A 21,819-nucleotide genomic window follows, 5' to 3' on the forward strand; every position below is an offset into this window, starting at 1 on the left:
CACCCACCACTAGCAAGTGGGGGCTGGGCAGGGAGGCACGGGCTACATTGCTTAGAGTAAGGACCGGGCCTGAATGCCCCTAGGGCAATCTGAGGGAACTAACTTGAGATAGCAAACCAGACTGTGGGATAGCTACCACGGGAAAAGCCCTAACCTAAGACACTGCCAAGCCCGCTCACAGAACAAAGGACTGACTAGAGCTACGCGAAAAGCCCTAACCTAAGTGGCTCAGATGGTAAAGCATCCGCTTACAATGTGGGAGATCTGGGTTCAATCCCTGGGTCAGGAAGATCCCCTGGAGAAGGAAATAGCAACCCACTCCAGTACTTTTACCTGGAAAATCCCATGGACGGAGGAGCCTGGTAGGCTACAGTCCGTGGCGTTGCAAAGAGTTGGACTTGACTGAGCAACTTCACTTTCACTTTCAAGACACTGTCAGGCCTGCTCACAGAACAAAGGACTGAGCAGAGCTAGCGGCTGCAGGCCGGCCCATCCCCCTGCTCCAGTGACAGGCAGGTGAGGGCAGCTAGAGCCGGAAGGGGGCAATCGCGGCCCCAGAGAGGCATTATCTACCAAACTGCAAGCAGGCTTCATTGCTAACTAAGACTTCTTGGGATTCTGGATGGTCAACATCCACTTGAGAAGGTGCGCTGGTTGTACACCCAGAAAACCGAGCAGCAGGGATGGGGGAGGTGATAAGTTGCAGCGACCATGCTCGCCAAACACCTGGTCACCTGAGTGCTTGGACCTGGGAAGGGCACAAAACGCAGGCCCAACCAAGTCTGCACGTCTGAGGACTACCCAAGTACCTGAACCTGAGCAGCTTAGACCTGGGAAGTGCATATAACTCAGGGCCGCCCTCAGACCGTTCCCGGCAGAGCAACCTAGAGCCTAAGCAGTGTAGACAGGGAAAGCACACATGCCGTGAGTGGGGGCAAACCCATTGTGGCCGAGACACTGTGAGCACACGCCAGTGTTATTTGTTTGCAGTGTCCCTCCCTCCTCACAGCACGACTGAACAAGTGAGCCTAAAAAAGTGTCCACCACTGCCCCGTGTCAGGGTGGAAATTAGACACTGCAGAGACCAGCGAACAGAAGAAGCTAAAACAGAGGGACCCTCCTTGAAAGTGACAGATGCAGTAGATTAAAACCCTGTAGTTAGTACTGACTACATAGGAAGGGGCCTATAGATCTTGAGAAATATAAGCCAGACCAAGGAACTATCCGAAGGTGAACTGTCCCCACACTGCCCACAACACCATCAGAGAAAGTCCTAGATATATTTTTACTATTTTTATAATCATTCTTTATTTAAAAAAAATTTTTTTAAAATTTTTAGGTCCTCTATTACTCCTTTAATTTTCATTTTTATAACCTACTATTACTTTGAAAAAAAAAAAAGAGGCCCTATTTTTAAAGCAAACTTCATATATATATATATATATATATACTATAATTTTTGTGACTTTTTTTTTCTTTAATATTGTATTTTTGAAAATCCAACCTCTAATCTAGATTTTTAATCTTTGCTTTTTGGTATTTGTTATCAATTTTGTACCTTTAAGAACCCAATTTTCAGTACCTATTTTTACTTGGGAGCGAGATTACTGGCTTGACTGCTCTCTCTCCATTTGGACTCTCCTTTTTCTGCACCAGGTCGCCTCTATCTTCTCCCTCCCCCTTCTCTTCTCTACCCAACTCTGTGAATCTCTTTGTGTGTTCCAGATGGCAGAGAACACTTAGGGAACTGCTTACTGGCTGGATCTGTCTCTCTCCTTTTGATTCCCTGCTTTATCCTCCTGGTCACCTCTGTCTCCTTCCTCCCTATTCTCTTTTGTGTGTAATGCCATGAACATCTCTGAGTGGTCCAGACTGTGGAGCGCACATAAGAAAGTGATTACTGGCTAACTTGCTCTCTCCTCTTTTGATTTCACCTCATCTCATCCTGGTCCCTATATCCCTCCTCCCTCTTCTCCATGTAACTCTGTGAACCTCTCTGGGTGTCCCTCACTGTGGAGAAACTTTTCATCTTTAACCAAGGTGTTTTATCACGGTGCTGTATAGATGGAGAAGTCTTGAGGCTACTGTAAAAATAAGACTGAAAACCAAAAGCAGGAGGCTTAAGTCCAAATCCTGAGAACACCAGAGAACTCCTGACTCCAGGAAACATTAATTGACAGGAGCTCATCAAATGCTTCCATACTTACACTGAAACCAAGCACCACCCAAGGGCCAACAAGTTCCAGAGCAAGACATACCACGCAAATTCTCCAGAAACACAGGAACATAGCCCTGAGCTTCAATATACAGGCTGCCCAAAGTCACTCCAAATCCACTGACATCTCATAACTCATTGCTGGACACTTTGTTGCACTGCAGAGAGAAGAAATCCAGCTCCACCCACCAGAACACCGACACAAGCTTCCCTAACCAGGAAACCTTGACAAGCCACTCGTACAACCTCACCCCCAGTGAGGAAACTCCACAATAAAGAGAACTCCATAAACTGCCAGAATACAGAAACAAACAGAGCAATATAAACAAGATGAAGAAACAGAGGAATACCCAGCAGGTAAAGGACCAGGATAAATGCCCGCCAAACCAAACAAAAGAGGAAGAGACAGGGAGTCTACCTGATAAAGAATTCCACTATAAGAAATTTCATTATAATGATACTGAAAATGATCCAAAATCTTAAACAAAATGGAATCACAGATAAATAGCCTGGAGACAAGGATTGAGAAGATGCAAGAAAGGTTTAACAAGGACCTAGAAGAAATAAAAAAGAGTCAATATATAATGAATAATGCAATAAATGAGATCAAAAATACTCTGGAGGGAACAAATAGTAGAATAATGGAGGCAGAAGATAGGATTAGTGAGGTAGAAGATAGAATGGTAGAAATAAATGAATCAGAGAGGAAAAAAGAAAAACAACAAAGAAAAAAGAAATAAGGACAATCTCAGAGACCTCTGGGACAATGTTAAATGCCCTAGCATTCGAATCATAGGAGTTCCAGAAGAAGAAGACAAAAAGAAAGACCATGAGAAAATACTTGAAGAGATGATACTTGAAAACTTCCCTAAAATGAGGAAGGAAATAATCACCCAAGTCCAAGAAACCCAGAGAGTCCCAAACAGGATAAACCCAAGGCAAAAAACCCCAAGACACATATTAATCAAATTAACAAAGATCAAACACAAAGAACAAATATTAAAAGCAGCAAGGGGAAAACAACAAATAACATACAGGGGGATTCCTATAAGGATAACAGCTGATCTTTCAATAGAAACTCTTCAGGCCAGAAGGGAATGGCAAGACATACTTAAAGTGATGAAAGAAAATAACCTACAGCCCAGATTACTGTACCCAGCAAGGATCTCATTCAAATATGAAGGAGAATTCAAAAGCTTTACAGACAAGGAAAAGCTGAGAGAATTCAGCACCACCAAACCAGCTCTCCAACAAATGCTAAAGGATCTTCTCTAGACAGGAAACACAAAAAGGGAGTATAAACTCGAACCCAAAACAATAAAGTAAATGGCAACGGGATCATACTTATCAATAATTACCTTAAACATAAATGGGTTGAATGCGCAATCAAGAGACAAAGACTGGCTGAATGGATACAAAAACAAGACCCCTATAAATGTTGTCTACAAGAGACCCACTTCAAAACAAGGGACACATACAGACTGAAAGTGAAGGGCTGGAAAAAAGATATTCCACGCAAATAGAGACCGAAAGAAAGCAGGAGTAGCAATACTCATATCAGATAAAAAAGACTTTAAAACAAAGGCTGTGAAAAGAGACAAAGAAGGACACTACATAATGATCAAAAGATCACTCCAAGAAGAAGATATAACAATTATAAATATATATGCACCCAACATAGGAGCACTGCAATATGTAAGAAAAATGCTAACAAGTATGAAAGGGGAAATTAACAATAACACAATAATAGTGGGAGACTTTAATACCCCACTCACACCTATGGATAGATCAACTAAACTTAACAAGGAAACACAAACTTTAAATGATACAATAGACCAGTTAGACTTAATTGATATCTATAGGACATTTCACCCCAAAACAATTAATTTCACCTCTTTCTCAAGCGCACATGGAACCTTTTCCAAGATAGATCACATCCTGGGCCATAAGTCTAGCCTTGGTAAATTCAAAAAAATTGAAATCATTCCAAACATCTTTTCTGACCAGAATGCAGTAAGATTAGATCTCAATTACAGGAGAAAAACTAGTAAAAATTGCAACGTATGGAAGCTGGACAACATACTGCTCAATAACCAGCAAATCGCAGAAGAAATCAAAATATGCATAGAAACGAATGAAAATGAAAACACAACAACCCCAAACCTGTGGGATACTGTAAAAGGAATGCTAAGGGGAAGGTTCATAGCAATACAGGCATACTTCAAGAAACAAGAAAAAAGTCAAATAATAACCTAACTCTACACCTAAAGCAACTAGAAAAGGAAGAAATGAAGAACCCCAGGGTTAGTAGAAGGAAAGAAATCTTAAAAAATTATGGCAGAAATCAATGCAAAAGAAACAAAAAAGACCATAGCAAAAATCAACAAAGCCAAAAGCTGGTTCTTTGAGAGGATAAATAAAATTGACAAACCATTAGCCAGACTCATCAAGAAACAAAGGGAGAAAAATCAAATCAATAAAATTATAAATGAAAATAGAGAGATCACAACAGACAACACAGAAATACAAAGGATCATAAGAGACTATTATCAGCAATTATATGCCAATAAAATGGACAACTTGGAAGAAATGGGCAAATTCTTAGAAAAGTACAACTTTCCAAGACTGAACCAGGAAGAAATAGAAAATCTTAACAGATCCATCACAAGCATGGAAATTGAAACTGTAATCAGAAATCTTCCAGCAAACAAAAGCCCGGTGGCTCCAGATGGCTTCACAGCTGAATTCTACCAAAAATTTAGAGAAGAGCTAACACCTATCCTAATCAAACTCTTCCAGAAAATTGCAGAGGAAGGTAAACTTCCAAACTCATTCTATGAGGCCACCATCACCTTAATACCAAAACCTGACAAAGATGCCACAAAAAAAGAAACCACACTCCAATATCACTGATGAACATAGATGCAAAAATCCTTAACAAAATTCTAGCAATCAGAATCCAACAACACATTGAAAAGATCATACATCATGACCAAGTGGGCTTTATCCCAGGGATGCAGAGATTCTTCAATATCTGCAAATCAATCAATGTAATACACCACAGTAACAAATTGAAAAATAAAAGACATATGATTATCTCAATAGATGCAGAGAAAGCCTTTGACAAAAGTCAACATCCATTTATGATAAAAACTCTCCAGAAAGCAGGAATAGAAGGAACATACCTCAACATAATAAAAGCTATATATGACAAACCCACAGCAAACATTATCCTCAATGGTGAAAAATTGAAGGCATTTCCCCTAAAGCCAGGAACAAGACAAGGGTGCCCACTTTCACCACTACTATTCAACATAGTTTTGGAAGTTTTGGCCACAGCAATCAGAGCAGAAAAAGAAAGAAAAGGAATCCAAATTGGAAAAGAAGAAGTAGAACTCTCACATGTTTGCAGATGACATGATCCTCTACACAGAAAACACTAAAGACTCCACCAGAAAATTTCTAGAACTGATCAGTGAATATAGTAAAGTTGCAGGATATAAAATCAACACACAGAAATCCCTTGCATTCCTATACACTAATAATGAGAAAATAGAGAAATTAAGGAAACAATTCCATTGACCATTGCAATGAAAAGAATAAAATACTTAGGAATATATCTACCTAAAGAAACAAAAGGCCTATGTATAGAAAACTATAAAACACTGGTGAAAGAAATCAAAGAGGACACTAATAGATGGAGAAATATACCATGTTCATGGATCAGAAGAATTAATATAGTGAAATGAGTATACTACACAAAACAATCTATAGATTCAATGCAATCCCTATCAAGCTACCAACGGTATTTTTCACAGAGCTAGAACAAATAATTTCACAATTTGTATGGAAATACAAAAAAAACCTCGAATAGCCAAAGCAATCTTGAGAAAGAAGAATGGAACTGGAGGAATCAATCTGCCTGGCTTCAGGCTCTACTACAAAGCCATAGTCATGAACACAGTATGGTACTGGCACAAAGACAGAAATATAGATCAACGGAACAAAATAGAAAGCCCAGAGATAAACCCACGCACCTATGGACACCTTATCTTTGACAAAGGAGGCAAGAGTATACAATTGAGAAAAGACAATCTTTTTAACAAGTGGTGCTGGGAAAACTGGTTAACCATTTGTAAAAGAACGAATCTAGAATGCTTTCTAACACCATACACAAAAATAAACTCAAAATGGATTAAAGATCTAAACATAAGACCAGAAACTATAAAACTCTTAGAGGAGAACATAGGCAAAACACTCTCTGACATAAATCATAGCAGGATCCTCTATGACCCGCCTCCCAGAATATTGGAAATAAAAGGAAAAATAAACAAATGGGACCTAGTTAAAATTAAAAGCTTCTGCACAACAAAGAAAACTATAAGTAAGGTGAAAAGACAATCTTCAGAATGGGAGAAAATAATAGCAAATGAAGCAACTGACAAAGAATTAATGTCAAAAATATACAAGCAACTCCTGCAGCTCAATTCCAGAAAAATAAATGACCCAATCAAAAAATGGGCCAAAGAACTAAACAGACATTTCTCCAAAGAAGACATACAGATGCCTAAAAAACACATGAAAAGATGCTCAACATCACTCATTATCAGAGAAATGCAAATCAAAACCACAATGAGGTACCATTTCACGCCAGTCAGAATGGCTGCGATCCAAAAGTCTACAAGCAATAAATGCTGGAGAGGATGTGGAGAAAAGGGAACCCTCTGACACTGTTGGTGGGAATGCAAACTGGTACAGCCACTATGGAGAACAGTGTGGAGATTCCTTAAAAAACTGGAAATAGAACTGCCATACGACCCAGCAAACCCACTGCTGGGCATACACACTAAGGAAACCAGAATTGAAAGAGACACATGTACCCCAATGTTCACTGCAGCACTGTTTATAATAGCCAGGACATGGAAGCAACCTAGATGTCCATCAGCAGATGAATGGATAAGAAAGCTGTGATACATATACATGATGAAGTATTACTCAGCCATTAAAAAGAATACATTTGAATCGGTTCTAATGAGGTGGATGAAACTGGAGCCTATTATACAGAGTGAAGTAAGCCAGAAAGTAAAACACCAATACAGTATATATATGGAATTTAGAAAGGTGGTAGCATTAACCCTGTATGCGAGACAGCAAAAGAGACACTGATGTATAGAACAGTCTTTTGGACTCTGTGGGAGAGGACGAGGGTGGGATGATTTGGGAGAATGGCATTGAAACATGTATAATATCATATGTGAAATGAATCGCCAGTCCAGGTTCAATGTATGATACAGGATGCTTGGGGCTGGTGCACTGGGATGACCCAGAGGGATAGTATGGGGAGTGAGGTGGGAGGGGGGTTCAGGATGGGGAACACATGTACACCCGTGGCAGATTCATGTTGATGTATGGCAAAACCAATACAATACAAAGTAATTAGCCTCAAATTAAAATAAATAAATTTATATTAAAAAAAATAAACAACAAAACAAACTAAAGAGAGTAGGAAAAACTGAAAGGCTCTTGCATTACACCATCCAGAATGTTTCAAGCTCAAACTAAGGTAGAGATTCATAGAAATAGATCGATTTCAGCCAGATGGGGGTGTAGAATCATCAGGACTTGACTGAGGGAAAGGATGATGGAGGGAGCAGACAAGGTTGATTACCAGGTTTCTGGGTGGGGTGACTGACCCCTTGTCTTATTGTCTTCTCTGTATAGCCCGACCCTCTGTGGTGATGGCAAGGGTAAAGGAGAGAAATCAAAAGAATGGTCTGCTTACACAAATACACAGGTTTGATTTTCTGTAAACCAACACCTGCCTCCTACCCCCCCGCCTCCCCCCACCTCTTTGCTTGTTCTTTCTCTAATTCCATCCAGGTTCCACCTAGTATCTCCCTCAGGGTGATCAGGACCATCTCATATTGTGTTTCAGGGAGTGGTTTGGGTAGCTGGTTCCAAGTCTGCCTATTTCTTCTTTGGTGATAATACGAGCTGGTTTTCTTCTGCATGAGTGCAAACCACATTATGACTCTGGGACCCAAAAAAACGAGAAGAATCATACACTTTTCACTACATCTTACAGGTAAGATGTAGCATCTAACAAACTGATGTTAAACTGACCCGTGTGTTTTTTCATTGTCATTGTATGGTGGGTTCTATTTTTTTTTTTAATTTTTTATTCCTTTATTTCTCATGTGTTCCCCATCCTGAACCCTCCTCCCTCCTCCCTCCCCATACCATCCCTCTGGGTCGTCCCAGTGCACCAGCCCCAAGCATCCAGCATCGTGCATTGAACCTGGACTGGCATCTCATTTCATACATGACATTTCACATGTTTCAATGCCATTCTCCCAAATCTTCCCACCCTCTCCCTCTCCCACAGAGTCCATAAGCCTGTCTATACATCAGTGTCTCTTTTGCTGTCTCGTATACAGGGTTATCGTTACTATCTTTCTAAATTCCATATATATGCGTTAGTATACTGTATTGGTGTTTTTCTTTCTGGCTTACTTCACTCTTAGGCTCCAGTTTCATCCACCTCATTAGAACTGATTCAAATGTATTCTTTTTAATGGCTGAGTAATATTCCATCGTGTATATGTACCACTGCTTTCTTATCCATTCATCTGCTGATGGACATCTAGGTTGCTTCCATGTCCTGGCTATTATAAACAGTGCTGCGATGAACATTGGGGTACACGTGTCTCTTTCCCTTCTGGTTTCCTCAGTGTGGATGCCCAGCAGTGGGATTGCTGGATCATAAGGCAGTTCTATTTCCAGTTTTTTAAGGAATCTCCACACTGTTCTCCATAGTGGCTGTACTAGTTTGCATTCCCACCAACAGTGTAAGAGGGTTCCCTTTTCTCCACACCCTCTCCAGCATTTAATATTTGTAGACTTTTGGATCACAGCCATTCTGACTGGTGTGAAATGGTATCTCATAGTGGTTTTGATTTGCATTTCTCTGATAATGAGTGATGTTGAGCATCTTTTCATGTGTTTGTTAGCCATCTGTATGTCTTCTCTGGAGAAATGTCTATTTAGATCTTTGGCCCATTTTTTGATTGGGTCATTTATTTTTCTGGAGTTGAGCTGTAGGAGTTGCTTGTATATTTTTGAGATTAGTTGTTTGTCGGTTGCTTCATTTGCTATTATTTTCTCCCATTCTGAAGGCTGTCTTTTCACCTTGCTAATAGTTTCCCTTGATGTGCAGAAGCTTTTAAGTTTAATTAGGTCCCATTTGTTTATTTTTGCTTTTATTTCCAATATTCTGGGAGGTGGGTCATAGAGGATCCTGCTGTGATGTATGTCAGAGAGTGTTTTGCCTATGTTCTCCTCTAGGAGTTTTATAGTTTCTGGTCTTATGTTGAGATCTTTAATCCATTTTGAGTTTATTTTTCTGTATGGTGTTAGAAAGTGTTCTAGTTTCATTCTTTTACAAGTGGTTGACCAGATTTCCCAGCACCACTTGTTAAAGAGATTGTCTTTAATCCATTGTGTATTCTTGCCTCCTTTGTCAAAGATAAGGTGTCCATATGTACGTGGATTTATCTCTGGGCTTTCTATTTTGTTCCATTGATCTATATTTCTGTCTTTGTGCCAGTACCATACTGTCTTGATAACTGTGGCTTTGTAGTAGAGCCTGAAGTCAGGTAGGTTGATTCCTCCAGTTCCATTTTTCTTTCTCAAGATCGCTTTGGCTATTCGAGGTTTTTTGTATTTCCATACAAATTGTGAAATTATTTGTTCTAGCTCTGTGAAGAATACTGTTGGTAGCTTGATAGGGATTGCATTGAATCTATAAATTGCTTTGGGTAGTATACTCATTTTCACTATATTGATTCTTCCAATCCATGAACATGGTATATTTCTCCATCTATTAGTGTCCTCTTTGATTTCTTTCACCAGTGTTTTATAGTTTTCTATATATAGGTCTTTAGTTTCTTTAGGTAGATATATTCCTAAGTATTTTATTCTTTTCGTTGCAATGGTGAATGGAATTGTTTCCTTAATTTCTCTTTCTGTTTTCTCATTATTAGTGTATAGGAATGCAAGGGATTTCTGTGTGTTGATTTTATATCCTGCAACTTTACTGTAATCATTGATTAGTTCTAGTAATTTTCTGGTGGAGTCTTTAGGGTTTTCTATGTAGAGGATCATGTCATCTGCAAATAGTGAGAGTTTTACTTCTTCTTTTCCAATTTGGATTCCTTTTATTTCTTTTTCTGCTCTGATTGCTGTGGCCAAAACTTCCAAAACTATGTTGAATAGTAATGGTGAGAGTTTTGAGTGCAAGCCTACTTTTTTCTCAGGTGGTCACATATACGAATTTTAAGATTTAAGAGATCTACTCTTATATGCTGTTTCACTCTACATCAATGTGGTTTTAAATCAAGATAGAGCTCTCAGTATTCTTTGGCTTCCCTGGTGGCTCAGACAGTAAAGGATCCACCTGCAATGTGGGAGACCTGAGATTGATCCCTGGGTTGGGAAGATCCCATAGAGGAGGACATGGCAACCCACTCCAGTATTCTTGCCTGGAGAATCCCCATAGACAAAGGAACCTGGTGGGCTACAGTCCAAGGGGTCATAAAGAGTCAGACACAACTGAGCGACTAAGCACAGCACACAGCACACAGCACAGAGCTCCCAGAGGGATGTCTTGTTTAGCAGTGGGGTGAGGGTAAGAGCAGAGACAATGGTTTCTGTGTTGGAAATGTTGAGTTTGTGCTTATGGGATAAATCCAAACAAGGAGGTGCACTAGACATTTGAATATACTTATTTGGAACTCAAGAGAGCATTCTGAGCTGGAAATGAAGACTTGAGAGACACAATGTAGGTGGAGATGGAAACCATGGGACAGTACCCAGGCAGAGTGTACAGAGTACAGAGGAAGGAACAGGGTAGAACTCAGGAGAACAGTGACATTGAGAGGAGAGGGAAGCATGAAGCAGAAGCAAAATTAGCAGCCAGGCACGAGGAAAACCAGGAAAAAGTGAGGTCACAGAAGTCAAACGAATAGAGACTACCAAGATGGGAGAGGTTAATAGCACCAAATTCTAGAAAGAGATCAAATAGTATAATGACTAACAAGTTGGATAAAGTAGGAGTTAGCAAGGCTTTTCTACAAAGAGCGAGTAAGTAAATATTTTAGACATTGTGGGCAATACTGTTGTAACTACTCAGCTGTGCTATTTGAGGGTAAAAGCAGTCACAGGTAGTAAGTTAATGGATATGGCTATGTTTCAATAAAACTTTATTCACAAAAAAAGTGGTGGGCCAGATTTGGCCTAAGAGTCACAGTTTGACATCCCTTACAATAAAGTAGGATTACACTTTATTGATGACCTTGGCCAGAGCAGTTCCTATACAGTGGTGGGGCAGAAGCCATAGAATTATCATTAAGGAAGAGGTGATGGGGTGTAGCAAGCTTTTCTGAAGTTATACTGTAAATGGGGGAAAATGCAGGCCTAGAGGGCTTTACCAGGTTTAGAGAGGGTTTCCTGTCTTTCAAGAAAACTAGCTCTCACATGGGGAAAGACTGAAATGTTTAGAAATATTTGTAACATTCTATCATCCTGTCAGCCTTGCATTCAAGCTTCTTGAGAGTTGCTGCCAGAACTTTAATTGACTCGTTCAGGCTTAATGGATATTTATTAGGAAAAATTGAAATCAACCATTTTGCTACAGGACTGAGGCTCAGTGAAACCACTGCCGGGGTAATTTTACCAAAGCTGCTGTCACGAGGAGAGGATTATTATGTAGGCTGTCGTTGCAGGTTCTTTTACACTTTTGTAACTAGGGCATCATGAGTCAATATCTAAGCAAATACCTCGAGCTCAAAGAGTAGGCAGTTTGGCAGGGAAGTGATCATTCTGAGGTTTTCAACAACTAGAGGCTTACAGGGGCCAGTGTGATTCCTTAGTTCAAAAGGTCCACAGTTTCTGAGGCACAGAGAGAAATACAGTTAGGTTCCACCTGATTACATTAGGAAGCACAAACCCAAGTGAAGGAGCAGAGCTGAAGTCTTCTTTTGGGGCTCTTTCTAGTTCTTTCCCTGAGCATAACACGGGGCATGGATGGATGGAGACTCTTTGTAGGCATCATCTGCCTTGCCACCAAGACTGCTTTCCCTTCAGCCTGGAGAGGAGAGGAAAGGAGTGCAGGCCCTTCCCCAGCTGTCTTGTCCAGGTGCTGTTTTGTTACAAGGACAACGATGGTGATCAAAGAACTTGGGTATCCTGCCTATTCAAATGGGTTTGTGAACTCTCAGTGTTGAGGATGCAAAGAAAGTGCAGTAGGTTTGGGACAATGACTGACCCTCCCAATACCTCCCTCCATCCTCTCCTAACAACAGTGCCCTCCCAGGGAACATTTTGAGAGAGTCCAATTGCACCATCTTCACAGACTAAATGACTGGTCCATGACTCTCAATCTTAGATGTAGGGGAGGCAACTTCATTCTTTCACTTTCAGTTCTAGAGGCAAGTTTCATTAATTCTCAGTGCCCAGATCTTGTCTTTTCTTTAGTCTAGAATGATAGGGGTGAAACTGTAAGTCCTACCAGTAACCCCAGATTCAAAAGAGATTTCCTGATGGGACTCTCAGTTCTGTGTGCTCCCACAACTGAATGCAGATATATTGTTGCTGAGTTTCATATCTGCCAAGTGATCTGATAATAAATGGGTGCCTAGGAAACCCAGTCCAACAGGGTAAGGCTAAAAGAGGAGGGGTATGGCTGAGAGTAGCCAAATAGCTGGCTCAGTTTTGAAAGTAACTCTCCAACTGATAATAGACTTTGGTGGTTTATGACCCTTATGAGACAGTGTGCCAGTGCATCTTTCTGCTTCACTGAGTCTGGACTCTGAGGAATAATGGCTTTGCTTCTTGCTTCTTCATTTGTTCTCCTCCTAGTCTATGTTCATCTCCCCCAAGTCACAGTCGATCCTTTCTCCTCACCCAGTACCAGGAAGGTGATTTGCAGGACCGTTTCTTCCAGAATTCTACCAAGGTTTCCTTAAATACACTTGTCCTTCCTGTTTTGAAGACTGTCCTATAGACAAAGTGTGGTCAGATGTGGATGTTAATAGGGCAAGAAAACCAACACAGAGAGCCAGAAGCAGTTTCCTCTTGTGCACAGTGAGAGTGTGACATTGGAAGATCAAAGATTTTTTTGCAGACCTGTTTGGTGACTCTGATCCTGTGTATCAGTAAGACATATAGCTGCTGCTGCTGCTAAGTCGCTTCAGTTGTGTCGGACTCTGTGTGACCCCATAGACTCCACAATCCCTGAGATTCTCCAGGCAAGAACACTGGACTGGGTTGCCATTTCCTTCTCCAATGCATGAAACTGAAAAGTGAAAGTGAAGTCGCTCAGTCGTGTCTGACTCTTAGCGACCCCATGGACTGCAGCCTACCAGGCTCCTGCATCCATGGGATTTTCCAGGCAAGAGTACTGGAGTGGGGTGCCATTGCCTTCTCAGACATACAGCTACCTAGGGACTAACTTGAGAAAGACTAAAAACACCTCCTCCCTTCCTCCCAGGAGGAAAACACTCAATTCCTAGGTAAACCCAAGTTGCCCTCTACCATCACCTACCACAGCACCTGAGGTGAACTTCTCTGAGGTAAGGAATTGGAGTTCCCGGTAAAATTGAAATCTATTATTTTGGAAGCTTTGGGGACAACATTTGGCACTTGAACTGATTTCATCAGCCACCAAGGGGATCGTCACTATAATCTAGTCACTGAATCTGCTCCCTAAAGAATCATTCTCTTCTGGGGGGCAGGGGCTGTTGTTGTTGGTTAGTTGCTGAGTCAAGTCCAGGTGTCCTAATCGAAGAAAAGGAAAGCAGTTGAGTTAGAAAGGGTGTTTTACCAAGTAAATGGCATTTCAGAGGACAGTGAAAATGATAGTAATATGCTGAAGCCTGTGGGTCAGATTGACCACATGGTGTTCATATCATCCTACACTTCATAGACTTCTGAGAGTTTTCTTTTCCTGCTCCCACCTTTCTCTCTCTGAGGCATTGTATTCCTTGTTCCCTAGCTCTCTAACCCCAGATATCTTTATTTCTCTAGCATCTCAATTGCACTGTTCCTTTCTGTCTTAGTTGCAAATTATCCCCTTTCTCCTACCATCACCCCCTGTTTTCTTTGGTGATCATCATCTGAAACTGATCTATATTTAAACATGTGCTCTATTCGTTGGATAAAACTATATTCCATTTTCACTATATACAATTCAAACTAGATCATTAGCCTTTTGGTTCTCTCTCGGAAACATTCTAAGATCAGTATAGTCCTAGATTTATTATTTAATCCCCCACTCTAGATCAGTGGCCCTGTGTGGAATAAAGATTTTCCACTGGAACATTAAGTTATTATCAGTAATGAAAGAAGCAAAAAGTAGAGCCAATTAACTAAGAGGACGACAACACATACGTGTGATGACATGGGAAAGCAATTGGAGGTTTTTTTTTTTTTTTTTAAGATCATCAATCCTGAGTTTGGGCCCTTCCTTGGGAGGCCAGATCTGGCAATGAGAGGATGGAGGATTGGGGTTAGGGTCAAGGCAGATGTCTGAGGAGAGGGTCCCTGAGGGTGGAGGAGATGATGAGTAGGAACGAAGGTCTTGAAGTCAAACTTTTCCTCCTTAACATATGAACTGAAGTCCTGCTTCTTGCTGTTTGTTGATGCCACCTCACTGGTGGTGATCCTGGCAGACCTAATCAAGGGTCTTCATGGCCCATTCCATTTAGATTAGGAGTTGGAACCTGACTGCAGTTGCAGTTGTGGTGGGGAGAGGCATAATAGTTGGTGAAGATCACCAGTAAGGTGACCAAACATCATTGGTGAAACTTCTGGTGGGAAGTCAATTGGTGAATAATAACCTCTTGGCACCTGCATCCCAATAAAATTTGAACAGTCAAAGCCCAGAAACAGAATTCTTTCTTTACAATTTTATTTACAAAATGTATTAAAACTTTGTACAATACCTCATGGCAGTGAGGCTCCGTAATTTATTCCCACACATGCAATTTACGCTTTTACAGCCATTAGTTTGCTTGGCAATGTTTCTGTTCACTGAAGTACAGCTTTAACAACAAAAAGAAAATAATTGGAAAAAAATCTTCAAGTGACTACCGCCAAACTCCTGTAGCTTGAAGTTAGTAGCAGAAATTTGAAGCAATCAATGTTTTTTTTTTTTTTAAACATGCACGTTTTTAAAAAATAACAAACCAATTTACCCGCCTCTTCATTCCCAGTGAAATTTCCTCTCTGAAAAACTGATTTGAGTCAACAAACATCCACTTCTCTTTATCCAGTGCCTATGAGAAGTTTGTGTGTAGGTTGGTTGGTTTTATACAACCTCGTATATTGGCACAGCATTAGCTTCCCGTGCTGGGACATCATAGCATTCAGAAGTTGGAAAAAAAAATCACAGTTTTGTGAAAACAAAAACACAACAGCTTTCTTGTTTTTTTTTTTTTTTTTCCTGTGTGTTTTGTTCAATACCATTGAAAATTTGACAGGTGAGTCATTCATTTCTGACACAGTTTTTGGAATGAAAGTTTATATTACACTTTTCCGGAAATGTTTCATTGGAAACCAGACTTGTACCTTTCTTTTCTGAAGACAAGAGCAAATGTGCAGCGAGTCAACTAAAGCATCTAAGGGTCACACTTGGGGAGATGAATTCGAGCTCCCAGTTTTTACAGCCTGGAAACTTCCCAGTGCACGTCGCTGATGAGAGCAGACTACTGAACTACAGAAAGCCTACGTCGTTATATAGGAGGTAATTAGTGAGTGGAGACTATTTTCTCTGACTGTTCTGATGATGCCGATGGCAGGTACGCAGTTAGTTACTTGATAGCCCGTGTAGCAGTGGTGCGATCTTCGGAGTCAGTAGAGAGACTGCTCCAAGCAAGGACCTGGGAGTGACACTGAGGCCCTTGATTTAGCAGTAGGTTGGGAATGCATCTTAGTCTTGGCGAACTAGGAAAGGACACATGCAGTCTGACGGAGAGCCACAGGCAATCACAGGCAACAGCTGGTAAGACAGACCTAGCAAGAGTGAAAGTCAGATGAGAACTGTGGTCTGAACCCACTGGCCCGCCTTGCAACGCGGTCCTGTCTCCATGGTGTACATTTGAAAGGCATACTTAGCAGAGAAAGCGGAGCTAAACACAGTGTTGTTTCTGAGAAAGATATTCTAAACACATTTGGGAGTGTAGGCCGCATTTCCCTCACCTCAAAGCTAAATACTCAGCTATCTTGACTTTAGATGCACACGGAAGCAAGAAAAACACATCTGTGAGCTGAAATTCCAGGCTTCTCGGAAAGCCCCGGGATCCGTTTGTAGGAAAGCACCGAGAGGTATGCCTAAGAGTGCCCGTCCCTTGCTACACACAAGTCAGTTTCAGAAAGTTCTGTTCATCCCTTAACCGAGTGGGAAATTGGCAGCGCATTTTCACAAAACCATTTCAAAACACAGAAGTCACCATTTAGTCCCTTTTCCAAAGTGTTTGAATTTTCTGAAGTGTTGCATTTACATTCTAAAGATATACACATTTCAGCAATGTTGAAAGGAAATAGGATGCACAGAACATCATCACCAACAGGAAATACCAAAAACATCTTGTCAGCAGATCCTAGAAGAAATGCCAGTCTCCTCCCAGACAGGGAGGTCAGATTTTTTTTTTTCTTTAAACCAGGACGAATTAATTATTTTAGCTGAGATGGGCCTGTTCGCAGAATTGGAATTTGAAATTTGTCTGTGTGTATGTGTGTTAAAGAACATGGTGTTTGTATACTGTGCAGTGGTATCAAAGAATGGCTTTTGTTGAATTGACACTTTGTAAAATAACATTTGTTTTCGCATACTGGAATCTTGCATGTCCATTTTTTTGTTGGTTTTATTTTAATTTTTTTCAAGCAAAGCGAAAAGATTTCAATGATGGTTTGCATTGTCGCGAGTCTCAGAGTATTCCATAAGGCACTGAAGGAAAAAAAAATCAGTTTTTCCTATTGAAAGGTCATTGCACCATCAGCAATATTCGTGTCATGCCCGACACCAAGGAGAGTGGAATCTGGCTCAGGATCCTTGAAGCAGCCACGTTTTCGGTGATTCCTCTCATCACTTGCCTCCAGTGGGAAGGGATCTGAAAAGTAAAGGGGGGAATGTCAATTTGAATGGGCTTTCTATTGGCAATCTAAGTGTGCTATAGCTCAGTCTATCTTGGACCAAAACCACAGCTGTTTTTTCAAACTGGCATCTCTGAGGCTGCACCTTGTTTGACTGCTTTTAGGCAACAGGTTTGTTTCAATTCTTTCCCTGGAAGCAAGTACTTTGCAATAGGTTAAAATTAGGTTCATTTTTTTTTTTTTTTACTATGCATTGTACTAAGGAATACATGGGCATTGCATGAAGTCTAATTCAAAATGTTCATCACTTAGGATGTGGGTATACTAGAAGGCCTTAGTGGCATTTCAGTATAGGACAATGACAGTGTCAGGACAATGACATTGCAGAGTGAATTCTGATCGCAGAACCTGTGACAGGGGACTGTTTGCCTAGGACAGACTGTGAGTAGTCTTCTATGGCTGGCTCAATTGAAATCCATTTGATCATGAGAAGAAAATTTGCTGCTCATTGCCAGAAAGGTGACAGCTTCTTTCTCTTGATATCTACAACCATAGTTACTGAAGTCAGAAAATAGCACATGGACTTTGAAGAGATAGCACATTCCAGGAAGAAGGCAGAACCCTAGTGATATCCACAAAGGAGCTTGCCTCCATGGAGTCTTTGCCCTGATATCATGGGGCTGATGGAGATGCTGTTGCTGCCCTCTTTTTTGGAGGCATTAACTAAAATGCCTCCAAAAATGCAGGGGCTTCATTTGCCCCCAACCCTGGAAACTTAAGGCCACATTCCTGCCTCCTCTTCAAGTTCATACCCATCTTCTCTATCCTTTCTGTCCATACTAATGGGGTCCTTCTTTTTTTCCTGATGTAACTCTGATTTTTATCCCAAAAGAATGACATGATCACTGTCTACCACTGGCCCTAGAATAAAATTATCTGTAAAAATAAAGTCAAAGATGCACCTGAAGGCCAAAATACCCAAAGAAGCAGAATAAGACTAACATGAAAGCAGGTAAACCACTTCCTTGGAATCCCTATGGTCCAGAATCATATCTATTTCAGACATTTGGAGAAAGTTTATATCTATGGCATAAAGGTCAATGTCCCTTCTGACCTTCCTATTGGCCATGGGATGTCACTTCCCAGGTGCATAACTTTGGGAAAGTCACATAATCTCTCAGTGCCTCTGTTTCCTGTTTTTAAACAGAGGTAGATGAAATATTGGGTTGGCCAAAAAGGTCGTTCGGGTTTTTCTGTATGATGTTAATGGAAAAACCTGAATAAACTTTTTGGCCAACCCAATATTATCACAGAAGGAAAAGTCCTCTGGGGACAAAGAACATCACCACTTAACATAAGATGAGCTCTCTAAGGCAGGAACGCTTCCCCAGCAAGAATGTCTATAGCTGCAGAAGGAAAACAGATTCCTTCAAAATGGGCAGCATGAACAAAGTTGTTATTCTCTAGGAAGACTAAATAGAACTGTATTAGAGGAAAAAAGAAATCTTTTTCCTCATCCCCAGGCATTTTGAGCTCTTGAAAATGAGAAGGATTTCAAATATATTGAAGAAACCAAAGAAGCCAGAAGTAATTCTGAGCAGCAATGAAGAAATTGGAAAGAATTCTTAAAATAGTGAGCAGAGTCACCCGTAGGGTGCAGTGAGTCTGGAATGCTTCATGGCTGTTCACCTGCTCAGGCATGCTTCAGGCCCCTCTTCCAGTGGGTGATCAGTAACCCAGACAGTAGGTCGTCAAGGGGTCATCTGCTCCCGATCCAGGGCTGGGTCTGAGGCATGGGTTCCCACAATGAGTCCAATAACCCCGACTCTACTTTCAGCCATAGCAAATGAGAGATGAGTCCCTCCTCTTTCAAGGATGCCTTTTTACTAACCAGATTTCACCTGGATCATATTCTTGCAGTTGATTTGCTCTTGAGTCATTTGACTGGTACCATAAACTCCCAAGGCTGGCTCTGATAATCAGCAATATAAGTAAAATCTCAGGGTGCTTCTCCATCTCTGTGACCCTGAATAGACCCTGACAGATCTAGGCCAACTCTAAGAACTGGAAACCATAATAACTAGGTAAGAAATTAGAAGTCCCTGTGAGATATTCCAGAACTTCTTGGGAAATAAAAGATGAATGAATGAAGACCGACATCCCCATGATGTCACATCACCAAATGGGCTGAGGACAGCTGAGAGGTTTCTATTTCCTGTTCAGCCTCCTTTGTGTCTTGACTGACACATGTCAGGTTTTTTCCCTGGTATCCTCTGGGGCTTTTCCTTTTTGTCTACGGACTTCACAGACTTGGAGGACACATTTGTTTGCAGAGTCTCTCCCCAGGTTTTCTTTTCATCCTAGGGATGACTGCCGCAGTGCCAGCTAACTGGGCTGTAACTGTGTTGGCATCATTGTCTATTCAAATGTGATTTTTGCCTCAGTTATCCTGAATCTTGCTTCACAAAATGGGTCAGCCAAGATGACTAAAGGAAAGCCACTGCACCAGAAGTTGCGGGAAGTTCATTTCTTGTGCTCTCCCCACCCCCTGGGTTGAGTGTTCTGGGCCTCCACTGGAAGACTGCAGCACCCTGCCCAAAGGTTTGCTGATCCCACTTTCTCTCTCTCTTTCTCACTCACCATCCCCGCTTCCTTCCTTAAGTGATAGGCTCTGAGACAACTTTCTCTAGAACCTTACTACTCCCTGGACCAGCAGCATCAATATGACCTGTGAGCTTGTGAACAGGGTAGAACCTCAGGCCCCACCCCAGACCTGCTGCACACTGTCAGTCGGTAAGCACTGCTCTGGGACTTAAACAAGAGACTCAGATAGAATGGCTGATAATAAAGAGGATCTGGAGGCTGTGTGATCCTAAGCCCTGCTCCTGAAAGCTTCCTTTTGCGGAAGTAGGAATGATTGAACATATACCCTTGCGTCAAGTACATCAGAAGGAGGGCTAGTGGAGGCTAGGTGAAGTCCCCGAAGACACTTTTGTAAAGAAGTAAGACATAGACTTAGGATCTGCTCTTCATGTGACAGGATCCCATTGGGGTTTCAAGATTTCTGGAGACCACCAGGCCATGAGTGGAGGGTGGTCACATGGTTTAGTGAAGGATACAGTTATAAGAGGACAAAGAGCTGGGTTCTAGTCTGAGAACTGCCACTACTCAGTTGTCTTGCCTTTAGCAAGTCATTTGGTAGGGCCAGTGCTTAGTTTCCTAAAAGAGAAAATATTGGCTTGACCAAAAAGTTTGTTCAGGTTTTATGGAAAAACTCCGAACGTTGGCCAAGCCAGTGTTTTCTGCCCCATTACCACAACTGCGGCAATAGAGTGAGAGCACTTGGAAAACTGATATGCAGATTTCAGGTGTATTCTTTTCTTTGGATGCCAGTATCTTTGAATTTGGGATAATTCACCTAGGTTGAAATCACTTGGGTACTATCCTATGAGGAAGCAAATAACATGCCCCCAGTTCTAATGGGCCTATATAACCTACTCAAGAGTAAAATATTTTAAGCACACTGGAACATGAAATGCTTGCATGCAAACAATGCTAATTCCAGATGAATCCATCTTTGATCCATTCAGCAATGCAATGGGAGCACTTTGTTAGTGGGTTAGTCGTATACTGAATATGTTGTGACAGGAGGTCTGCAGCAGGAAAGAACAACTAGCAACTTCGTCAAACAAAAGAATGCCATCTGTGGTGAGGACAAGTGATTTATTTGGAGGAAATATTTAAACCTTGGCTGAATTGAGATCCACACCATAAAATATGTGGAGGTCAAAAGCACAAATGCATTTAGAAATTGAAGCTCATAGACATTAACTCATGAAGTAAAAATTCTCCCACCTACAATAAGAGCTATGAAGTTGCTAATTGTTCATTTCCACTTTCGATAGGTATGTTACTGATGACAGATGCACTTTAAGGTAACTAAACATATTCTTGTAAACACTTCTGAGATGGAGATGTTATCCTAACTCAAGCTTGCCTTTGAACATGTCTGAGTTATTAGTGAGTTTTGGCTGTAGCTGCCAGAGTCAAGGTGGCATCAATCAGGCTCATTAACGTATGAGTTTGGGAACAGCCAGGAGCAGGGGTCCTAGACTGTCCTCTGGGAGACACTTACCTGAATGAACATCAGTTCCAAGAAAGGGACAACAAAGGAACTCACAGATTAAAGCAATTGTCTTAGGTTTACACTTAAGTGAATCACCACACCCCTATAGAAGCACTGCCTTTCTCAAGGGGGCAGCTCCCCATTTCCATTTTCATTTTAACATCAGTTCCAGAGAGCTGCTTTCTCTATAGCTGCACTGTCCAACGTGGCAGTCACCAGCCACAGGTTACTACTGAACACTTGATATGTGGCTAATGTGAGAGTTGAGACGTGCCATAAGTATCTATGTGAAACACACCCCTGATTTCTAAGACTTAGTATGAAAAAA

General features: G+C 41.2%; 1 protein-coding gene across 6 annotated transcripts in view; it reads right to left on the reverse strand.

Annotated features, from left to right (window-relative positions):
* Positions 1-15,165: 15,165 nt before the first annotated feature.
* The window catches only part of GRIA3 (glutamate ionotropic receptor AMPA type subunit 3), a 308,828-nt gene continuing 302,174 nt past the window's right edge, over positions 15,166-21,819 (reverse strand). For all 6 annotated transcript variants that reach the window (XR_003509870.1, XM_027535412.1, XM_027535411.1 and 3 more), the window contains one exon: positions 15,166-17,382. The gene's annotated coding sequence lies outside the window, so the exon portion shown is untranslated. The remainder of the gene's footprint in view (positions 17,383-21,819) is intronic.

Source organism: Bos indicus x Bos taurus, chromosome X (assembly GCF_003369695.1).
Source record: "Bos indicus x Bos taurus breed Angus x Brahman F1 hybrid chromosome X, Bos_hybrid_MaternalHap_v2.0, whole genome shotgun sequence".
Lineage (NCBI taxonomy): Eukaryota > Metazoa > Chordata > Mammalia > Artiodactyla > Bovidae > Bos > Bos indicus x Bos taurus.